At 40.6% G+C, this 21,132-nt stretch overlaps 1 protein-coding gene across 1 annotated transcript in view; it reads left to right on the plus strand.

Moving 5' to 3' along the window:
• MCHR2 (melanin concentrating hormone receptor 2) overlaps positions 1–21,132 on the plus strand; it is a 637,069-nt gene that overhangs the window by 347,248 nt on the left and 268,689 nt on the right. The window lies entirely within an intron of this gene.

A 21,132-nucleotide genomic window follows, 5' to 3' on the forward strand; every position in this document is an offset into this window, starting at 1 on the left:
TTGCGTCACCCTTACGCCTGCTTCAAGCAGGCGTAAGGAATTGACGTAGAAAGTGACTGAGTGAAATCTCATAGATTTCACTCAGCCACTTTTAGGAGGCGTTCCTGCGCAGGAACGCCTCCTTATGGCGCAGGGCTTTCCAACGTGACGCATCTCCTAGATGCGTCACGTTGTAAATAGGGCGCATTGTTTGCGCCGCCGTTGCGTCACATTAAGTGACGCAATTGCGGCGCAAGGAGGCGCAAGGGCCTCATAAATCTGCCCCTTTAACTTCCAAACTCAAACTGAAAACTGAAAATGTTCCATTGTTTACCTGAATTGAATTCAAATTACTGCTCTCTAGGTCCGTCACATAAAACTCCCTCGTTTCCATACACATCTAAATCTACACCAAAAGCATCGTAAAATAAAACTGGGATCATTTTGCCTGCTCATATAAATAATCCCAATCCGGCTTCAAAATATTTTTTTCAAAATGAACCCTTCCTCCACGCAAGGGGAACCACTTTTGTTACAATACACCTTACATCTTCAGCCAAATACATTAACTGAAATGTCTTCCCTATTGATCTGTAAACTGCAATTGACTATCAATACTTTAGATGAAAATTATTGAGCAAACTCTTCGCACCGCATGCTTTCATCCACCTTCAGTTTACCTCTCTTATACATAACAATGAATGATTTTATGTTATATTGTGTTGTGTCGTTGTGTGCCTTTCCATGTTGTTTAGTATTATGTCATTTCATGCTACGCTACACTATGTTACTTTATGTCTTCTTATATTATTTGTTGGTTGCTAAATTATCATGTGAAATATTGGCACGAAATTCACTGACTCCCTCACACAAGGCAAAATCTGGGTACAGAAATGGTTTTAGTGCCCTTCTGAAGGAAAGGTGATCATTAGGAACCCTTTTCTAAATATGTACTGTCTTTCAGAGGTGATCAGCTTGTCTTGTCTAGTATTTATTGTCTCTACGTGGCACACAGAAGCATTTGCCTGCACAAGCAACAAGCTATGCAGTGTAGGGTAGGGGGTTGGAAGAGCCTTGTCTTTGTTGTTTATCCTAAGCAGGGAGTGCTTCCATGTCAGGCCTGGTCACTACTGAGGTGCAATTAGCTTAGCAGTGTGTGGATGAAGAGGTGTGAGAAAGGAAGGTAAGCTTCCAGGTTGAGCAGATCTGCAGGTCCCTTCATGGTATTTCATGTGAACATAGACTACTCAGGTGGTCCCATGCACCACCACGCTATTTTTTCAAAGATTATGGCCATGGGGAGGTACGGTTAGAGAGAAAAGTTGTGGGGAGACCTGTTGCGTTGGACTTTCTTATTGTCATCCCATTTCTGAATGTCATTGTGAGATATTAAGAAGCAGCCATAGTATGTAGCTGGTTGAGACTTGCAGTGGTGGAGTAAATTAGAATCAAGGCCGAACTAGCCTACCAGGCACCAGGCATTTCGGTGGGCTGGCAGGGCGGTGGTCTGTTTCACTTCCGGTGGGGGCCAGATGTGTTGCTGTGGACCTGCCAGTTACTATCCTACTTCAGCGCTTCTAAATAAACAATGCAAAAACAAATGGTTTCATAGTGTACTTAAAGTGTGCTTTAAATCAATATTTTTGCATTTGCACTAGCCCCAGCGTGGAACACATTTAACTGCAATTAGTTATTATTTTAACTACCTAACCATGGGATGGGGAGACACTTTTAAGGACTGTTACTGCCTTTACAAGTTTATCCCTACACGCGTACCCTCCTATCAATATACAAGCATGTATCTTAAAGAGATATGCTGTTATGCTAGCTACTTGAATACATTTAGGAGATATGATGAAATTATCTATTTATGGTAAGGTAGCTCAGTAGTTTGAAACCTTGCTGGCAATAAGTGTACATAACTTGGAGGTCAAAGGTTAGAATCCTAGCAATGCCCACAGTATCTTTCATTCATCTCAAATCAATATAATATTTTATTTTTATACTGAATTGATAGATTATTTAAGTGAAGAGTGGATGGGCCGGACTCAACAATAATTTAACAACACAATAAACCATGGGAATTGTGGTGCTGGTTCACGTCTGTTAAACTAAAGTATTTATTATGATGGTTTTGCTGCTAACAAATGAATGTTGGCTATTTTACACAATTTGCCTGAAAACATGTGTTACTTATACTCATGAAGCAATGTGTACATTTTATGAAACTCACCCAACGCTGATACCACAGTTGACTACACATTAGCTAGTCTGACGCTGTTAACCAGATAACCAATTATTCTATCGATCTTTGCCCCAAAAGCGATCATTAACCATAGATCATAAACCTCACTGTTAGTCTGATGCTGTACAAACACAAAACCTTATCAAGCATGCAGATGGGTATGCAGTGACCTTAAATAAATAAGGTGGCAAGTGAAGCTGGGGCCTGAGATGAAAGTGAAATGTATACAAATCTAAAAAGAATTAATCACTGAACATTGCCATTTTGAATGAATTCACTAAGAAGATTTTTGCAGCATGCTCCAAGAAACCTAATCAAATACACTATCTTTTGGGCACAAAAAATGTCCCCTGGTTAACTATCAGATTAAGGCAACTAAAGAAAACCCTTTCCAGTCAACTGCAGCGCCTAAAGCTCAAGACCCATGACTATGACCATACAGCCAAAGTTAGAAAGTTTCGGGGTGAGAATAAAAAGGAAATCTGGATAGTATCAGGATGACTTCTTGGCCAAATTACTCTGTGCTAGCAAAAAGAGGAAAGAAGGGGTCGGGCCCTAAATAGCAAACTAGACTGGGCATCCCTGAACAATATAAACAAGCAAAATGTGTAGTTGCCAAGTTTTTTGTATACCAATTCAAACATACAGGACCAAAAACTCTTATATTAATGACCCTTGTGATTTTCACTTTCCTTGTATATTAATTCCAAGCATTAGGTAACATTCCTGTACATGTCTTTTTGATGGGCAACATTTTATTGGAAATGAGGTTCAATTATACACGTCAAGCACGTTTTAACAATGTAAAAAACACAACTAATGACAAAAACAATAACGTTTGGTTCATTCAATTAAACAACAAGTCCTTCATTTGAACAAAGATCACACCTGGAAGAAATGTCGTTATTGTTAATAACACAGGGGCATATTATCAAGGGGGCGATAGGCAATTTTCGCTGCTTTAGCGGCCGTTTTCGGCCGCTAAGCGGCGAAAATTCTATCGCCCTATTAGCAAGCTGCTGTTAGCAACAGATTGTAGGCGATAGTGAGCGGTTTGGGGCCCGCTTGCATGTCAGCGATATTTATCGCTAATGACATGCAAAGTGGGCGGACCCAACCTGTTAGACTGAAAGCAGTCGCTAGCATCGCTATCGCCTATTAGCAAGGCAGGCGTACTCATGGAAATATTCGCGCTAAGCGCGAATATCTCCAAATACTAACACCTGCCCAGACCAGTTCTTAGCCATGTTATCCAATGGGAGGTGGATAACATGGCTAAGAGCATTTTGTCGCTAATGCGTGAATATCGCTGTATTCTCAGCGATATTCACGCATTTTGCCGCTATCGCCAGGTATTTTATCACTTTTGAGATAAACGCTGCTAATAGCACGTTATCTCAGCGATAAAATCCGGCGATGCTTGGCGATAGAAAAGTTGTCGCTAATCCTATTTAGCGATAATTTTCGCTAGTAGTTGGTAATATGCCCCACAATCTGTCCTGCTAGTGTAGGCTACTGGGGGTCGCTAACTCTAGATAGTTATGCTGAAGCAATAGGCATATTGCCATATCTCCCAAACGTTATTGATTTGTTGTAAGTATTCTTCCCCCAGAGGATAGGCCAACGCATATCAAACCCTCTATGGTTAAAGGGGTTCTCATCAGGACCGGGACATGGTCAGTTCTGTGAAAGGTAATACGAAACAATAAATTAGGCCTGTGCACTTAGATATTACCCTCTCTTTTAATACCACACTCAATTTTGGTCGTAAAGTACTTTGATTTCTCCTCGTACAAATTGAAGTAGCAGTGATAACTTCTTATTTTGAATAGCTCGAAGCCAGATCGCCGGCATCTATGTCTCCGATAGTGGATTTTTAGCGCCAACTTGTAAATATGGAGCAGGGCATTGCATCACCGGAGTGTCAGAAAAAGAGGTGTACCCTACGTTGAATTCAATAACATCACTGTTTATTTTAACTTGACTATTCTCTGTCATGTATTGGTTTCAATTAACTGTGCATGGTAAATTAATAACATTGAAAGAAAACACAGAAATGTACTCTGTCAAAACTTTAAAGTAAGTGATGTTTCAGGGGGAGCATAGGCCATTTACCACCTAGATACCTTACAAGTGCATTGAAATATGTTTCTGCACATACGAATATATTTTTCTTTGTAAAGAAAATAGGATTTAAAAAAATGCACAGTAGCCCCTAAATAACCCTAAACTATCTCAATGTTCACCTGCTGCAGACAGCCTGTTTGGCGTAAGATTTGAGTCAGGAAATGGGGGTATGATATGACAAAGCTCCATGATATACATATTTACAGTAATTATGCCTCTAGTTATTGTGAAACAGAGCCTGGAAGTCCCAACAGGAGTGGGCAGATAAGTCTCGAAAATGAAGTGTAGAAATCTCCTGTATAAAAATTTCTCTCGCGCCATATGAAAGACAAGTATCATGGTAAGCAGGATCATGGTGCCTGTTGGCGAAAAAACAAGAAGCACTACCACGTGCACACCCTACTGGCGACTCCTGCTGGATTATAAATTGGGGCATACGTCAATCATGTTAGAATACTGCTCGGCTAATTCCGTAACAGGGTTTACACAGCCGTCATCCATAGGATGATGTGGTCTACTGCGGCATAGTTTTATTATGAAGGGTATTGACAGGTAAATCTACGAGAACTTTTTACTGTGTGGCCATCAATCTGGTCTAACAAAGAGTGATTGAAGCAGTCAGAATATTGATATGGTTCCTTGGGAGATAACATGAGAGGGGGGTCTAGCTACGTAAAGTGGCTGAGGGACGATTTTGAACTATGAAACTGGAAATATTTGTAGGATGCTGCCAGGGTCAGTACACTCTTTGGAATTACTTGAACAGAGCGGGTAGAAGTAAAGGGATGCCCATTTGCTGATACAACCAAAATCTGCAAAAAACCCTACACCCCCAGAGTCAAGTAAACAAGGAAGTGAGATTTTAGGAGACATAAATAATGATCAAATAATCAACTAAGATTTAATGCAGTTAGTCCTTGATTTTATAAAGTAATACACAACAAGTGTAATATATAATATGCAATGAATATACCCACATCAATTATATTGCGGATTTAAATATCTATAATATATTACCACAGAAAAGCAAAACATATCGGTTACTGCAGGTACTAAAGATCTTGCAAATTTCCATTCAGTAGCTAACTCTGTCTGCAGTAGGTCTGAAAATTAATTTTTAAGCATCAGTAACTTTAGAAGGGGAGAGACTGCTATGAGAAGACTTTTTGCTTAAATTATTCTTGGTTAAATCTTCTTCCGGCTTGCAGACATGATGTCTTAATTTAGCTGTTTAAGGTATCGCAAGATTAGTCAACAGAGTACATTTTCTCGTTCCTTGCATTTTTTACAAATCCATCATAATACCTTGACAAGTCTATTTTGCATACCATAACTGCTTGACTATCTTGTTTAACCATCCTCATTAATTGATATTGTTATTTTTGTAGAAGAACACATTAAAAGCAGATAGAATGATGCACATCATACTAAGGTAAAAATTATTAGGATTGGTCTGCGATATAATTAATTCCGCTTTTTATAGTGGATGGAAATGTTTCCCAGGCAGCATTTCCTGTTGAAAAGGAAATGCGTTTGTAGTTGACGGCCAGATGATTAGTCTTATATCCAGTGATGGCCTGTGAAGTGTGAACATACAGATGGGGAGCTGATACATCTCTATATTGCACAAGTGCAGCTAGTGGTGCCAACTTGCTAAATCTGAGATCCAAAATGGGTACACCATCTGCTATGAATTTTCGAAAAGTTGCTCAAAACCTATGCTTTACTTGAAGTCCCTAAGAGAAGTACATGAAATAATTGCAATACCTAAGGGGCTGCAACAGTACGCAGGCAATGTTTTTCAGCAGCAGCATATTGTGTATATATTCATCAGGAAAATATTTGATCTCTTTTAGAAACACTACATGTTAGGAAGACACAATGCTGTACCAGAGGTGAGTAGTGATTGCTCGCAATACAAAATTTTGGTGGGGGCGCCATGAGCCCAACTCACCACAATGATGCTCTTGCCCTGTGCGGCACTCTCGGCGATAGTGGTGTGATGTCCACTAGCAGGAAAGGGAAGGACCAATCATGCAGCTGTTCTCAACATGAAAGCAGCTCCAGAATTGGTGGAAGCAGGCTAACCCAGCACTTACTTTGAGGCCGGTGACCTGTGCCAGCAATCTCCTGGCTGTTTCACAATGAGGGGTTTGCGTGGTGTACACTGTGCATTGCAGTCTGGCTGTAGGCAGCCAGCCGGCCAACCCGACAAGTGCACTGAAAGGAGCAACAGTAATCCTTCAATAGCAGACTTCTGCCCCACCCTGCTGCCTTATGCTTGTGCTGTACACAGCGTGAGCTGGTGGCACAATAAAATGGCATTATTATGCAATTTTACTTATTAGGGTTTGCCTACTGCACTCGCAGCAGATGGGGCGACTCTCTTCTGACATTTAGGAGGTGCCACCCCTGGTATTGAGGTTGTGTCTGGTTTAGTTTGCCCATTCTTTTCCTGTTTCTTTTAGCCCATCAACTTTTATTTGCTAGAAAAAAAAATGCCATCTTATTTGTGCTATGGCAGCAATCCTTATAGTCTCATAGTGTCAGCAGTTCAAATGTTATTTCATAGCAGCACATGCCATTGACCAGCTATTATGTTCAAGTTTACTTCCAGTGTAGCTCTACTATATAACTCTATTATCTATGTGGACAGTACTCAAATAATATAGAGTACTGCTCTATTATCCTGGGGTACTGCTTGTAAGATGATTGTCAGTGAGCCAGCAGTGTTCTTCACATACGGCAAGGTGGTGTTCCTCGAATATTTCAGTGTTTCTTGTTGTGCCGGGTAGTACACAGGTTGCCAGATTCGTTGAGCTGCAAATCTTACCATCTTGCCTGACTAAAACATGCAATGCAAGCTATTGTATGTTATGTCAGTTCCAGTTAATTAAATAAACACAGAAAACAGATAGAGCGTAAATGCTTTCTTCACACAAAGACTGAACCCAATTCAAAAGCTCAGATCAAAGACATTGGAAGCCTGGGCCTCACAATATGAATAAAGGAACCTACCCAGATCACCTGTCACCTCCTGGACTTTTGAAAACATCTGAGTCGACAAACCCACTCCAGTCTCCAGGACAGACAAGCACCACTGAATCATACAGTTCATCATTCCTCTTGCCTCTCTTTGATGGACCTCATCAAGGATTGAAGAATCTCATGTTACATTTATACAAATGTGCAATACTGCTCCACCTTGGAATAGTTTCTTACAAAATCGCCTACGCATGGTATGCATGATATGTATATACAAATTACATTTGTTTCTAAGAGATGCTTAAATGGAAATTAATGCAATATATATTTTTAATTATACGCAAATGTGACTTTTTCCCTCTTACATCTGTCTTCTTCACTCCATGCTTAAGTTTTGGAACTTGTTTGCTGCAACATGTTAGGAGCACCTCTCCAGGCCTCATCTAAACACCTTTCACGTAGGCACTCTATAAACCTATGTAGTACCCACCTACTTGAAGAAGCTAATTTAAGGAACCTCATGCTATGAACCTATACACATGCTAAAATACAACGCAATAGTGTTCGACCTGCCGGCTGTATGGTGGTCTTCCCCGAAACTTTTAGACTACCTCCTGCTGCTGGTCTTAGGACTCTGAGCACTTTACCAACATTAACCAGTGCTAAAGTGCATGTGCCCAATCCTTAAAACATGTTAATATTGGCTTATCCTCAACTGCCAAATTTAAATACCTTATAGGTCCCTAGTAAAGTGGTACTACATGTACCCATGGCCTGTAAAGTAAATGCTACTAGTAGACCTGAAACACTGATTGTGCCATCCTCTTAAGTAGCCCTTTAACCATGTCTTAGGTCCGCCATTGCAGAGTATGTGTGTGCAGTTTTTAACTGCCATTTTGACCAGTCAAAATAACATTTTTGTCAAGCCCAAACCTTCCTTTTAAATACACATAAGTTACTCCTAGGGTAGGGCCTGCACAGCCCACAGGGCAGGTTACAATGTACCAAAAGAGGTCATGTATTTGTAAGCTTTACTTGTCCTGAAAGTGAAAAACTCTTACATTTGTTTTTCACTACTGCAAGGTCTATTTCTCCCATAGGATAACATTGGAGTTGCCTTTTTTCGTTTTATAATTGTAATTTTCAATTGAGAAGAGATGACCAGTTCATGTGTGGTGTCTCTGTAATCACAATTTAAAATCCTAACTTATGATAAAGTCAGATTTTAAACAGCGTTTTTGAAAATGCAACTTGTAGACAGTTGTGTAAATACCAACAAAATTGCCAATACTGACACTTACTCAAAAATAATGTCTTTAATCCGTGATCCCATAACCCAATTACTGTGATGACCATTTATTTTTTAAACTTTTTCTTAAAGGCAAATTTTACTCTAATCTTAATAGAACTGACATTCATTTCAACCAATACTCAAAATGGTGATCATACACAGCACATACATAATATATTAGTACATTGACAGATCAATGACATTATATTCACAAACATATAACACCTACAAAAATGAACAGAGCCAATTGTGCCCCTGTCCTGAATTCTCAAACCTAACAAGAGCTGTAAAAAAACATCATCACTTAAAAGCTCATTGATTAGGATTATTAGAACAAACAGTGTAGCATTGTAGGCTCAAACTGCTAAATTAACTTTCTAATCATTTAATCAGTTGCTGCTCTGAGCCTTAGTGTTCCTTATTCAATGCCACTTGTTTTTAGAAATCATGCCAACATATTTTGAACCCTTACAACACTTGTTGGGTTCTGCTCAGGGCACAGAACAAATGAGCACTAGAAACAAAAACACATAAATAATATTCAATAGCTTTAAAAAATATATATATATCCCACAAATTGCATGCATCTTTTTCACTACACCATCCATTCAATACCTAATTTTACTTCTCCAACTGAGTTCCCCAGGTTAAAAATTCAAATCCACATGGTTGTATTCTCTCTGAAAACAAAACAATAAGCCAAACAAAATTGCATGGATGCATGGACACTTTTCTCCCTTATCTTAGAACAACAGTGTTAAAAAATGGTATTGTCACCTTAACCAAATTACTCAAATACACAGGGAGACTGCTCATTCCCTTAACATCTTTAGAGCTATTGCTTGTTTTTCAATACGGATCTGAAAACCAATGAGAAAACAGAAGTTCTTACACAACATGGAATTGATGCTGCTGCCCATAGTTCTTGTCGTAACGATCTCGTGTTTTTGGCGCTATGTTAAAACTGTATAACGAACACACTGTCATTTTTCACTGCACTCTGGAGACTCCTCTACCCTCATATTAACCACATGTACAGCTACACGAGGCAGAGTCTCTCGTGACTTTGTACTAGCGGCCTCTCTTTCCATCCCAAATCATGGTGTGTAAAGGACGTTGCTTCAAACGACGTACTTCTGCTTTACGGTTTGCTGTATGCTGGGAATTTGAGTTCAACACTTGGTTAAGCATGATTGTCCAATCTAACTCTTTATTAAAAGAGTTACTTTCATTGCCATTCAAAGGCACTGAAAGTATCTACATAAGAATTATGTTAAACCACCCTTGTGGCGAATTTCCACAAATGTTAATTGCTCCAAAACATTGATTTCTGCCAGCTCCATCATTTCATTCAATCCATCGCGTACTGTATTAAAATATAAAATCAGATGAGCTTCCAATTTTGCTAGTTGTCTCTCAAGGTCCTCTCCTCGTGGGTCTTGAAGAACTACCCTAAAACATCCCAGCGTAGGTCATTTTCAACATGTTGTTTCACTCTCGAGTGATTTATTTATGGGGCTGCTGACACTCTGCGCCATATTCTGATGTGTGTTGAATAATCCTTTGACAGACTTCTTGGTTAATCTTCACCATATATAATTTCTCACATGGGCAAAACACCCCTTATATTACATTTTTAGTTGTACCATTCAAAAAAGATCTTGTTTCCATGTTATAGTTTTGCGTGTGAACCCTGATCCCTCCAGAGTCTGATTGCAACAAATACATGTAGCACATTTGTGGTGGCTTTCAACCGGAGCCAAATTCCAAATTTGACGCGAACAACTTTTCACTGAGAGTGATTGTATATATGCCCGTACTACTTGGCCATGAATACTTTTTTCTTTCTCTAGTGCAGGCAAATGATTTGTCCAATTTAGCGATTAATGACAGTTTTTGTGATAATCCATTTGAGTTTTGAGATGATTGGTGTTTTGGCAATAAGTTGAGACACAGACTTTGCCGTCAGAACTTATCTTATCTTTTCCTACCAAAAGCGATTCTCAAGGAGTCCACCAAGCTCTCTTCAATAATTGTTTTCACAGCTTTTTGGGGTATCCACTTTCCTTCAATTTCCCAACTAGAATGTTAGCATGATGAAAATAATCTGCTTTATCTGAACAATTGCGTCTGATTCTTAAAAATTGGGCAAACAGCAACTTATCACAGAGGCTCCTTGGATGAATACTTGAATAGTGTAAGGCCTAGTTGCAATCAATTGGCTTTGAAAATAATGTGGTCTTAAGGAGCCCATTAGTTTCAACGACCTCAATGTCCAAAAATGGGATCTTAGAAGAGTTGCTATTTAAACAAAACTTAAGATCAGGCGATCTCTGGTTCAGCCAGCAAAAAAACTGGTTGAGTGTGTTCTCTTGTCCTGTCCACACAACAAATGTCATCAATATATGTTACCCATTTTGAAATGTGGTGTTGAAGATGAATATTTTGATAAATTAGGTGTTTTTCAAACTTTTCAATCTACAGTATGGCCAGCTCTGGAGCAATGGGATAGTCCATGGCTGTCCCTTTTACTTGTACTAAGAAATCCTCTCCAAACTTGAAGAAATTCTTTTAAGTGCAAAACGGGCTAGCTCAATAATGAAACTGGTTGGAACCTGATGTGGTCTCGTTCTTGTATACAAAAACATTTCAAATGCCTCAAGTCCGTCCTCCTGTGGTACCTGAGTACAAAGAGAAACAACGTCGAAAATCACCAATAGTTGTTTTCCAGAACAGAACTCCATGCCTTCTACCTTATTAATGAAGTCTGTAGTGTCCCTCAAATATGATGGAACTTGTTGCACAAAGGGTTTGAGAAACACATCCACATACTTCTCTACAGCTTTCAACACAGAGTCACAACCTGAGACAAATGGACGTCCTGGAGGGGCTGCTTGTTCTTTATGTTGCTTAGGTATAAAGTAGAGTACCGGTATTTGTAGATTAACTTTTTTAATAACATCATATTCCTTTGGTCCAATCAATCCCTCACCCAATGACTATTTCAGTATTCTGGAAATTTCCCCTTAATATCTTTTGTGGGGTCCCCTTTGATTTTTTGGGAAAATTGTTCATCCAGCATTGTCTTTCACCTGCTTTTCATTCTGCCGACCAAATTACAGTCGCTCCCTCCTTACCTGCCTGTTTTATACCTAGTGAAGCATCTTGCTTCAATGTAGCACGGGTTTACCTTTCAGCTTTCGTGTTTTTATATTTCACAAACTCCTTCTTTCTTTTCAAAATCCTGAATAGCGGACAGAACTGTTTGTTAAAAAATTAACACCTCCTCCGGAATGGTATTTGGTGGTAGAAAAAATGTTGATTTATTTCTAAGTCCTGATGCTTCAATATTGCATGGGGGATCATGCGGAAGAAAAAAAAATTTAATTTGAATTTTTCTACAGAACTTTAATACCTCTGTTTTGATCATAATGAAGATGGTATATCTAAGGGGTACAAATGAGAGTCCTTTCACCAAAATCTTTTCTTTTGCTTCTGAAATAGGTCTTTTTGAAAGGTTAAACATAGGAGAAATTACTGATTTTGTAAAACTGGTGGTGCATTGTCATTTCTCATGGTAGCCTTGTGTACCTGTTTCTTCCTTAGCCTTTTTGGTGGCCTCTCCCTAAAAAAGGAGGTTGATTCCTAATTTGTTTTTGTTGATTTGAAGTCCTTTCCCCAGTATCAGATTCTCTTGTAAAGAAAAAGGAGATATCAGAAAAAGAAATAATTTGCTTCTAGATCTGACCTGATATTCCTGCAAGAATTTCTTTTAATCCAAAAGGGTGTAAAAATCTCTCTGAAGATAAGGGTAAACTGTTTCCAAATTAAAAGATCATATATTATTTCAAATTTTGTCCTTTTTGATTGATGGAAAAATTCTTAAATTCTATGATATCCTTTTCAATTTTCATCACTAATGTGTTAGCATCTACCATTGACTGATTGTCCTTTATTTCTTGTTCAAGTTTTTCAATTTCTACCAATTGATGTTTTGACACTCTGTGCCATTTTAAGCGTTAAAACCATTATGTCTCTACTGCATTTTGTGCCTAAACATCTGTAAACTTTCTTATATCCTGAATCTGCTGTACAGATCACTGGGATATTGTGTGTCTGTAATCCCCATGGTATAGTTCCAGCCTTCAAATGTTCTAGCAAGTGTCTGTGCAGTTCGGTCCAGATTTGTTTCTTTTTCAGTCTGATCAGCTTATCCGACTGAAAGTTGACATTTTCCTGCCTTATCCATTTAGTGCATGTAGACTGTCTCTGATCACATGGTATGGCTGATAGTGGGGCTTTCTGTATTCCTACTAGATATCAACCAACAATAGAGAATGCAGGTGTGCCTCGATGGGCCATCACTGGCAGGTTGGGAGGAATTATCTGGGCATAGCCCTACTTAAACCTTAATAGGCTGTGTCCTACCTCCAAACAAAGGGCTGCATACCCCCTGCTGTAAGTCGGGAGTCAGGATGCCTAGGGACTTCAAAGGAAAACCTCTAGAAACGTCTCCCCTATTTCAAAGGCCCAAGTGGGTATAAATACTGCAACTCAGACACCATCTCTCAGTAAACTTCAGGACCTGGGGATACTCTGCCAGGCAGAAGGACTAATGTGCTGCTGAAAGACTGCAACTCAGCTGGACTGCACTCTGCTGTACTTCTGCTTTGCTGTGCTAACCTTTTGCACTCCTGCCTGGGTGAGAAGTACTGGACCTGCATCTCTTGAACCCAGAACCCAGACTGACTCCAAGGGCTAGATGAATGGTCTCCTGATCTGAAGTCTCAGGGACATAACAGGCGTCCAACAACCTTGCGTCTGCACCTGTACTCTGCCATCTGTGAGTCTTCCCTGTCTAGTGGTGACACCACAGTTCTGGACCCTTGCGAGTGGTGAAAAAGGTGCTTTGCCAGCCTCACTTCTGCTGTGTGGCCGAACCCCAAACAGAACAAACACATTTCTCCTGCTGCATGGCTGTAATGCCAGAAAACGGTCCTAGGAAGCTTGAGTCCGATCCAAAGAAGGCATGGCTTGGCAGTTTGGGCTGGACTGTTCCCATGAGGCACAGGGTCAGACTAATTTGCATATGGCCATGTCTGACTGGGGTGGCAGAGTGGGCTAAAGAACGGTGATGGATTAAACCCAGATCTGTTGACTGGGTGTGAGTGTTTGATTGGTTCAGATGCTCCATCCATCACCACCCCCTTTTGTACCACTTTGTCGCCATAAGTTGGCAGGGTATGCTCAGACGTGAGTCCCTTGCTCACTTTGCCACTGGGCAAAGAACAAAACATTTTACACTAATGTTAGATTGGACATGGAAACCTAGTCAGTAGGTAGTCCAAATAATGCAGTGTTTATGAAATCCTCTTTCTTTCCGAATATATCCCTTCTAAGTGATGCAATTGTCCTTAGAATTTTCCTTAGAATATGAGTAAGATCATTTAGATCACTCCTACAGTATACTTATCATTACTTTTTACAGTGAAGTAGATATAGCAAGACATTTTTAGCATTTATATTTTCATCAGAGAAGCAGTGATAGAGCTGTGATACAATATGATGCCTTCGTGCCTTATTTCTGAATACATTTTCAATTTAAGAGCAATTCACAATCCAGGTGAAGAAAAGAAAAATGTGTAATGTACAAATGCACAGTTCTCCAGCGTTAATCTCCAGGGAGCGTGCCCCCTATAGCGCAGTTGCAGCATATCAATTTATCAAAATCCCAATCAGGAAACGATTATGGGTACCCTTTTTATCAGCTCTAGCGAGATTACAAGATCTGTGATAACTCTATAGATATGTGGTGTTTCACCCATAAATTCCACCTGCCAAAAGCAGGTGGAGTCTGGCTCTGGGTGATACTCGAGGGAAAGAGGAGAAATTAAGAGGAGAGGAGAATTTGGACCAGAAGAGCTGCTTCCTACATATCTAAGAGCCCTCACAGTAATGTAGTAACTGTAACCCCCCCCCCCACCAGCTACCGGGGATCACAGCCCTTTACAATAGTATTAACTCCAGAAGGGGGGGATAACAGGGATCTTGTAAAGAGGCCCTCAATGGAGACTTTTACTACCATGAACAGATCTGGGACGAGAGGAACAGTAGTTAGCATAGGGGTCTCTGTTCTGCATGGATTTCCTTGTGCACTGCTGTGAAAGTTGAAAATCTAAACTTGCGTCTACAATTCACAATTCATAAATTATATAATTAGAAAAAATATTTTAAATGCATCCCTAAATCACCCCTGTGAAGGAATTGGATTTTTTTTAGAGCATATTGCTTTTTGATCTGGCATTTAGAAACACTTTTTTTGGCAGGCACACAAAACGCCCTCTCTGTGAGATTCTCATAGGCAATTAAAAATGCGTAAGGGATTTTGCAAGCTGTCGTGATGACTGCTGAATGCCCTAACTTGTGTAAACATTGCCAAATATACTACAATACATGAACCTTATGGCCCACATGATTAAACGATTCTAACTCTTATACTGGTAGCTATGTTAAAACACTGACTTTTTTATTTCATATTTTGGCAACAAACATTGATTTCTGCCTTAGTGGCATTAGTCCTAGTCAGGGAAAAGCTAGCAATCATGTAATTCAGAAACAGCTAGAATACTTTTACTTCCAAACTCAAACTGAAAACTGAAAATGGATCCATTGTTTACCTGAAATTGATTGAAATTCCTGCTCTCTATGTCCTTCACATAAAACTCCTTCTATTTTATACATATCTAAATCTAAACCAAAATCATCCTACAAAGTAACCTGGAATAATATTCGCTTGCTCAAATCATTCAACCCAATTTGGGCTTCAAAATCATAATCTAAGTCAATTTATTGTCCATATTGTTTCCAGGGAACGTCCTGTTCCAGCTTTTCAAAATGAACCCTTCCTCCACGCAACGGGAACCAGTTATGTTACAATACACCTTGATGTTTTGACACTCTGTGCCATTTTAAGCGTTAAAACCATTATGGCTCTACTGCATTTTGTGCCTAAACATCTGTAAACTTTCTTATATCCTGAATCTGCTGTACAGATCACTGGGATATTGTGTGTCTGTAATCCCCATGGTAAAGTTCCAGCCTTCAAATGTTCTAGCAAGTGTCTGTGCAGTTCGGTCCAGATTTGTTTCTTTTTCAGTCTGATCAGCTTATCCGACTGAAAGTTGACATTTTCCTGCCTTATCCATTTAGTGCATGTAGACTGTCTCTGATCACATGGTATGGCTGATAGTGGGGCTTTCTGTATTCCTACTAGATATCAACCAACAATAGAGAATGCAGGTGTGCCTCGATGGGCCATCACTGGCAGGTTGGGAGGAATTATCTGGGCATAGCCCTACTTAAACCTTAATAGGCTGTGTCCTACCTCCAAACAAAGGGCTGCATACCCCCTGCTGTAAGTCGGGAGTCAGGATGCCTAGGGACTTCAAAGGAAAACCTCTAGAAACGTCTCCCCTATTTCAAAGGCCCAAGTGGGTATAAATACTGCAACTCAGACACCATCTCTCAGTAAACTTCAGGACCTGGGGATACTCTGCCAGGCAGAAGGACTAATGTGCTGCTGAAAGACTGCAACTCAGCTGGACTGCACTCTGCTGTACTTCTGCTTTGCTGTGCTAACCTTTTGCACTCCTGCCTGGGTGAGAAGTACTGGACCTGCATCTCTTGAACCCAGAACCCAGACTGACTCCAAGGGCTAGATGAATGGTCTCCTGATCTGAAGTCTCAGGGACATAACAGGCGTCCAACAACCTTGCGTCTGCACCTGTACTCTGCCATCTGTGAGTCTTCCCTGTCTAGTGGTGACACCACAGTTCTGGACCCTTGCGAGTGGTGAAAAAGGTGCTTTGCCAGCCTCACTTCTGCTGTGTGGCCGAACCCCAAACAGAACAAACACATTTCTCCTGCTGCATGGCTGTAATGCCAGAAAACGGTCCTAGGAAGCTTGAGTCCGATCCAAAGAAGGCATGGCTTGGCAGTTTGGGCTGGACTGTTCCCATGAGGCACAGGGTCAGACTGATTTGCATATGGCCATGTCTGACTGGGGTGGCAGAGTGGGCTAAAGAACGGTGATGGATTAAACCCAGATCTGTTGACTGGGTGTGAGTGTTTGATTGGTTCAGATGCTCCATCCATCACCACCCCCTTTTGTACCACTTAGTCGCCATAAGTTGGCAGGGTATGCTCAGACGTGAGTCCCTTGCTCACTTTGCCACTGGATTCAAGCAAGCCTGGCTGAAGACGGCTGTAATGCCAGAAACCGGTCCTAGGAAGCTTGAGTCAGGTCCAGGGAAGGCATGGCTTGGCAGTTCGGGCTGGACTATTCCCATGAGGCACAGGGTCAGACTGATTTGCATATGGCCATGTCTGAACTGGGGTGGCAGAGAGGGCTAAAGAACGGTGATGGATTAAACCCAGATCTGTTGACTGGGTGTGAGTGTTTGATTAGTTCAGATACCCCGTCCATCACCACCCCCTTTTGTACCGCTTTGTCGCCATAAGTTGGCAGGGTATGCTCAGACGTGAGTCCCTTGCTCTCTTTGCACTGGATTCAAGCAAGCCTGGCTGAAGACGGCTGTAATGCCAGAAACCGGTCCTAGGAAGCTTGAGTCCGGTCCAGGGAAGGCATGGCTTGGCAGTTCGGGCTGGACTGTTCCCATGAGGCACAGGGTCAGACTGATTTGCATATGGCCATGTCTGAACTACAATGGCAGAGTGGGCTAAAGAACGGTGATGGATTAAACCCAGATCTGTTGACTGGGTGTGAGTGTTTGATTTGTTCAGATGCTCCGTCCATCACCACCCCCTTTTGTACCGCATGGTTTGGCCACATCGCAAAGACTCAGCATCCCTTTGGAACTGGCAATGGATGACGCCTTCTCAGTGCAGGCCCTCGCATCACTCGATGGCTGCTTCAATGATGACGCCGGACTCCTCATCAAAGTCTCGCAGCTCCTCTGAACCAATGCCTCGCCCCAACCCTGATGCCTGATTTTGCATCCCAAGCCCCGTCAATGGGATATCCGACGTTGGCGCTACAGGGCCTCGCTCCGCAACCTTGCTGCATCTTTGACGCAGACCCACACATCGCTTCGAAACCCAGGATTTAAGGTACTGTGCTCAGTGGGCCTCACTGGGTCTCTCTAGCCAGCCCGCATAGCTAGCCCGCACTCCATTGTGGTCAGCCTGAACTTGTGACTTTGTCTCGCGCCAAAGCAGCCAGATTTCCACAGTTGGCGCTTTATCCTTTTGTTACTATTTTCACAAAAACCTTTAAAATTCAATATATCCGGTTTTACTAATTAGATTTTTGTTAATTTTGTTAATTTGGCCATGTTTTATTTATTAAAATTCACTCTTGTTTTCTAATAACAAAATGAGTCCTAATCCTGTTGTTGACTGATTTTGTGGTGTGTTTTCACTGTGTTACTGTTTGTAGTGTTGCGCAAATAATTTACCCAATGCCTCTGAGTCAAGCCTGACCACTCTGTGCCAAGCTACCCAAGGGTTGAGCACAGGTAAATTAAGGGATTTCTTGTGACTTCATCCAGTAACCCAATTTTTACAAACATTCCAGTAACCCAATTTTTACAAATATTAAGATTCTTGATAAATGGTCAGAAAGGAATAATGCTATCTATAAACAATGAATTGTCTTGTTTCTGATAAGACTGCCTGCACAACATACTTAAAGCTTGAATAGTTTTGTACTACATGGGCAAAGAACAAAACATTTTACACTAATGTTAGATTGGACATGGAAACCTAGTCAGTAGGTAGTCCAAATAATGCAGTGTTTATGAAATCCTCTTTCTTTCCGAATATATCCCTTCTAAGTGATGCAATTGTCCTTAGAATTTTCCTTAGAATATGAGTAAGATCATTTAGATCACTCCTACAGTATACTTATCATTACTTTTTACAGTGAAGTAGATATAGCAAGACATTTTTAGCATTTATATTTTCATCAGAGAAGCAGTGATAGAGCTGTGATACAATATGATGCCTTCGTGCCTTATTTCTGAATACATTTTCAATTTAAGAGCAATTCACAATCCAGGTGAAGAAAAGAAAAATGTGTAATGTACAAATGCACAGTTCTCCAGCGTTAATCTCCAGGGAGCGTGCCCCCTATAGCGCAGTTGCAGCATATCAATTTATCAAAATCCCAATCAGGAAACGATTATGGGTACCCTTTTTATCAGCTCTAGCGAGATTACAAGATCTGTGATAACTCTATAGATATGTGGTGTTTCACCCATAAATTCCACCTGCCAAAAGCAGGTGGAGTCTGGCTCTGGGTGATACTCGAGGGAAAGAGGAGAAATTAAGAGGAGAGGAGAATTTGGACCAGAAGAGCTGCTTCCTACATATCTAAGAGCCCTCACAGTAATGTAGTAACTGTAACCCCCCCCCCCCACCAGCTACCGGGGATCACAGCCCTTTACAATAGTATTAACTCCAGAAGGGGGGGATAACAGGGATCTTGTAAAGAGGCCCTCAATGGAGACTTTTACTACCATGAACAGATCTGGGACGAGAGGAACAGTAGTTAGCATAGGGGTCTCTGTTCTGCATGGATTTCCTTGTGCACTGCTGTGAAAGTTGAAAATCTAAACTTGCGTCTACAATTCACAATTCATAAATTATATAATTAGAAAAAATATTTTAAATGCATCCCTAAATCACCCCTGTGAAGGAATTGGATTTTTTTTAGAGCATATTGCTTTTTGATCTGGCATTTAGAAACACTTTTTTTGGCAGGCACACAAAACGCCCTCTCTGTGAGATTCTCATAGGCAATTAAAAATGCGTAAGGGATTTTGCAAGCTGTCGTGATGACTGCTGAATGCCCTAACTTGTGTAAACATTGCCAAATATACTACAATACATGAACCTTATGGCCCACATGATTAAACGATTCTAACTCTTATACTGGTAGCTATGTTAAAACACTGACTTTTTTATTTCATATTTTGGCAACAAACATTGATTTCTGCCTTAGTGGCATTAGTCCTAGTCAGGGAAAAGCTAGCAATCATGTAATTCAGAAACAGCTAGAATACTTTTACTTCCAAACTCAAACTGAAAACTGAAAATGGATCCATTGTTTACCTGAAATTGATTGAAATTCCTGCTCTCTATGTCCTTCACATAAAACTCCTTCTATTTTATACATATCTAAATCTAAACCAAAATCATCCTACAAAGTAACCTGGAATAATATTCGCTTGCTCAAATCATTCAACCCAATTCGGGCTTCAAAATCATAATCTAAGTCAATTTATTGTCCATATTGTTTCCAGGGAACGTCCTGTTCCAGCTTTTCAAAATGAACCCTTCCTCCACGCAACGGGAACCAGTTATGTTACAATACACCTTACATCTTCCTCCAAATGCATTAACTGCAATTTCTTCCCTATTGACCTGCACACTGTAATTTCCTATCAATATTTGAGATGAAAATTATTGAGCCAGCACCGCTTGACTTCATCCACCATCATTTTCCCTCTCTTATCCATAACAATAAATGATTTTGTGTTATAATGTGTCTTGTCGAAGCCTGCCATGCCATGTTGTTTAGTATCATGTCATATCATGCTACAATGCACTAGTCTATGTTACGTTATGTTATGTCATTTTATGTTATTTGTTCGTTGCAAAATGATCATGTGAAATCTTGTCGCGAAATTTACTGACTACCTCACACAAGGCCAAAGCTGGGTGCAGAAATGTGTTTAGTGCCCTTCTGAATGAACCCTTTTGTGAATCTGTACTGTCTTTCAGAGGTGATCAGCTAGTCTTGAATTGTTTTGTAGAATTTATATAGTGCTTACTGTCTCTACGTGGCACACACAAGCACTTGCTTACATGAGCAACAAGCTATGCAGTGTAGGGTGCGTGCTGCGACGTTTTAATTCAAGGCCCAGGTCCTCAGCTTTCAGGGGCCCCTGATAGGGACAACTCTGTTCTGCACAGAGGCTTGCCCTGATGACCCTGAATAATTATTTAACACATTGTTTTAAACTGTTTTCCTTTAATTTATTTACAGTGTGGGTGATCTGTGGGAGGTCATCACGTACATTTTTCAGAGAAATGTTGTGTTGATGTTTCCTGCAACATCCATAAAAATGTTTCTTTTAGAGCAAAACAGGACCTCACATAAGAAAAATAGGAGGGGCCATAGATAGTATTTGCCGTGATATTAGAGAGCTGCCGCTGCTACAATATTGAAACCCCACATCACTATCCCTGAATATTAGATGGAAGCATATTCAGAATATGCACTCCAGTGACATAGCCAAAGAGGGCATGAAAGAGCTGAAATTGGAATCATAAATTTAAAGCTGTTCCGAACAATGTCCCCCAAAATATGTTTAGCCCTAGGCCTCCAAAATCCTTAAGACATCCCTGGCTGTGTGGTTGGAAGAGTGTTGTCTTTGTTGATTCCATGCCAGAAGTGTTTCTCTGTCAGGCCTGGTCACCA

The sequence above is a fragment of the Lissotriton vulgaris genome, chromosome 6 (assembly GCF_964263255.1).
Source record: "Lissotriton vulgaris chromosome 6, aLisVul1.2, whole genome shotgun sequence".
Taxonomy (NCBI): domain Eukaryota; kingdom Metazoa; phylum Chordata; class Amphibia; order Caudata; family Salamandridae; genus Lissotriton; species Lissotriton vulgaris.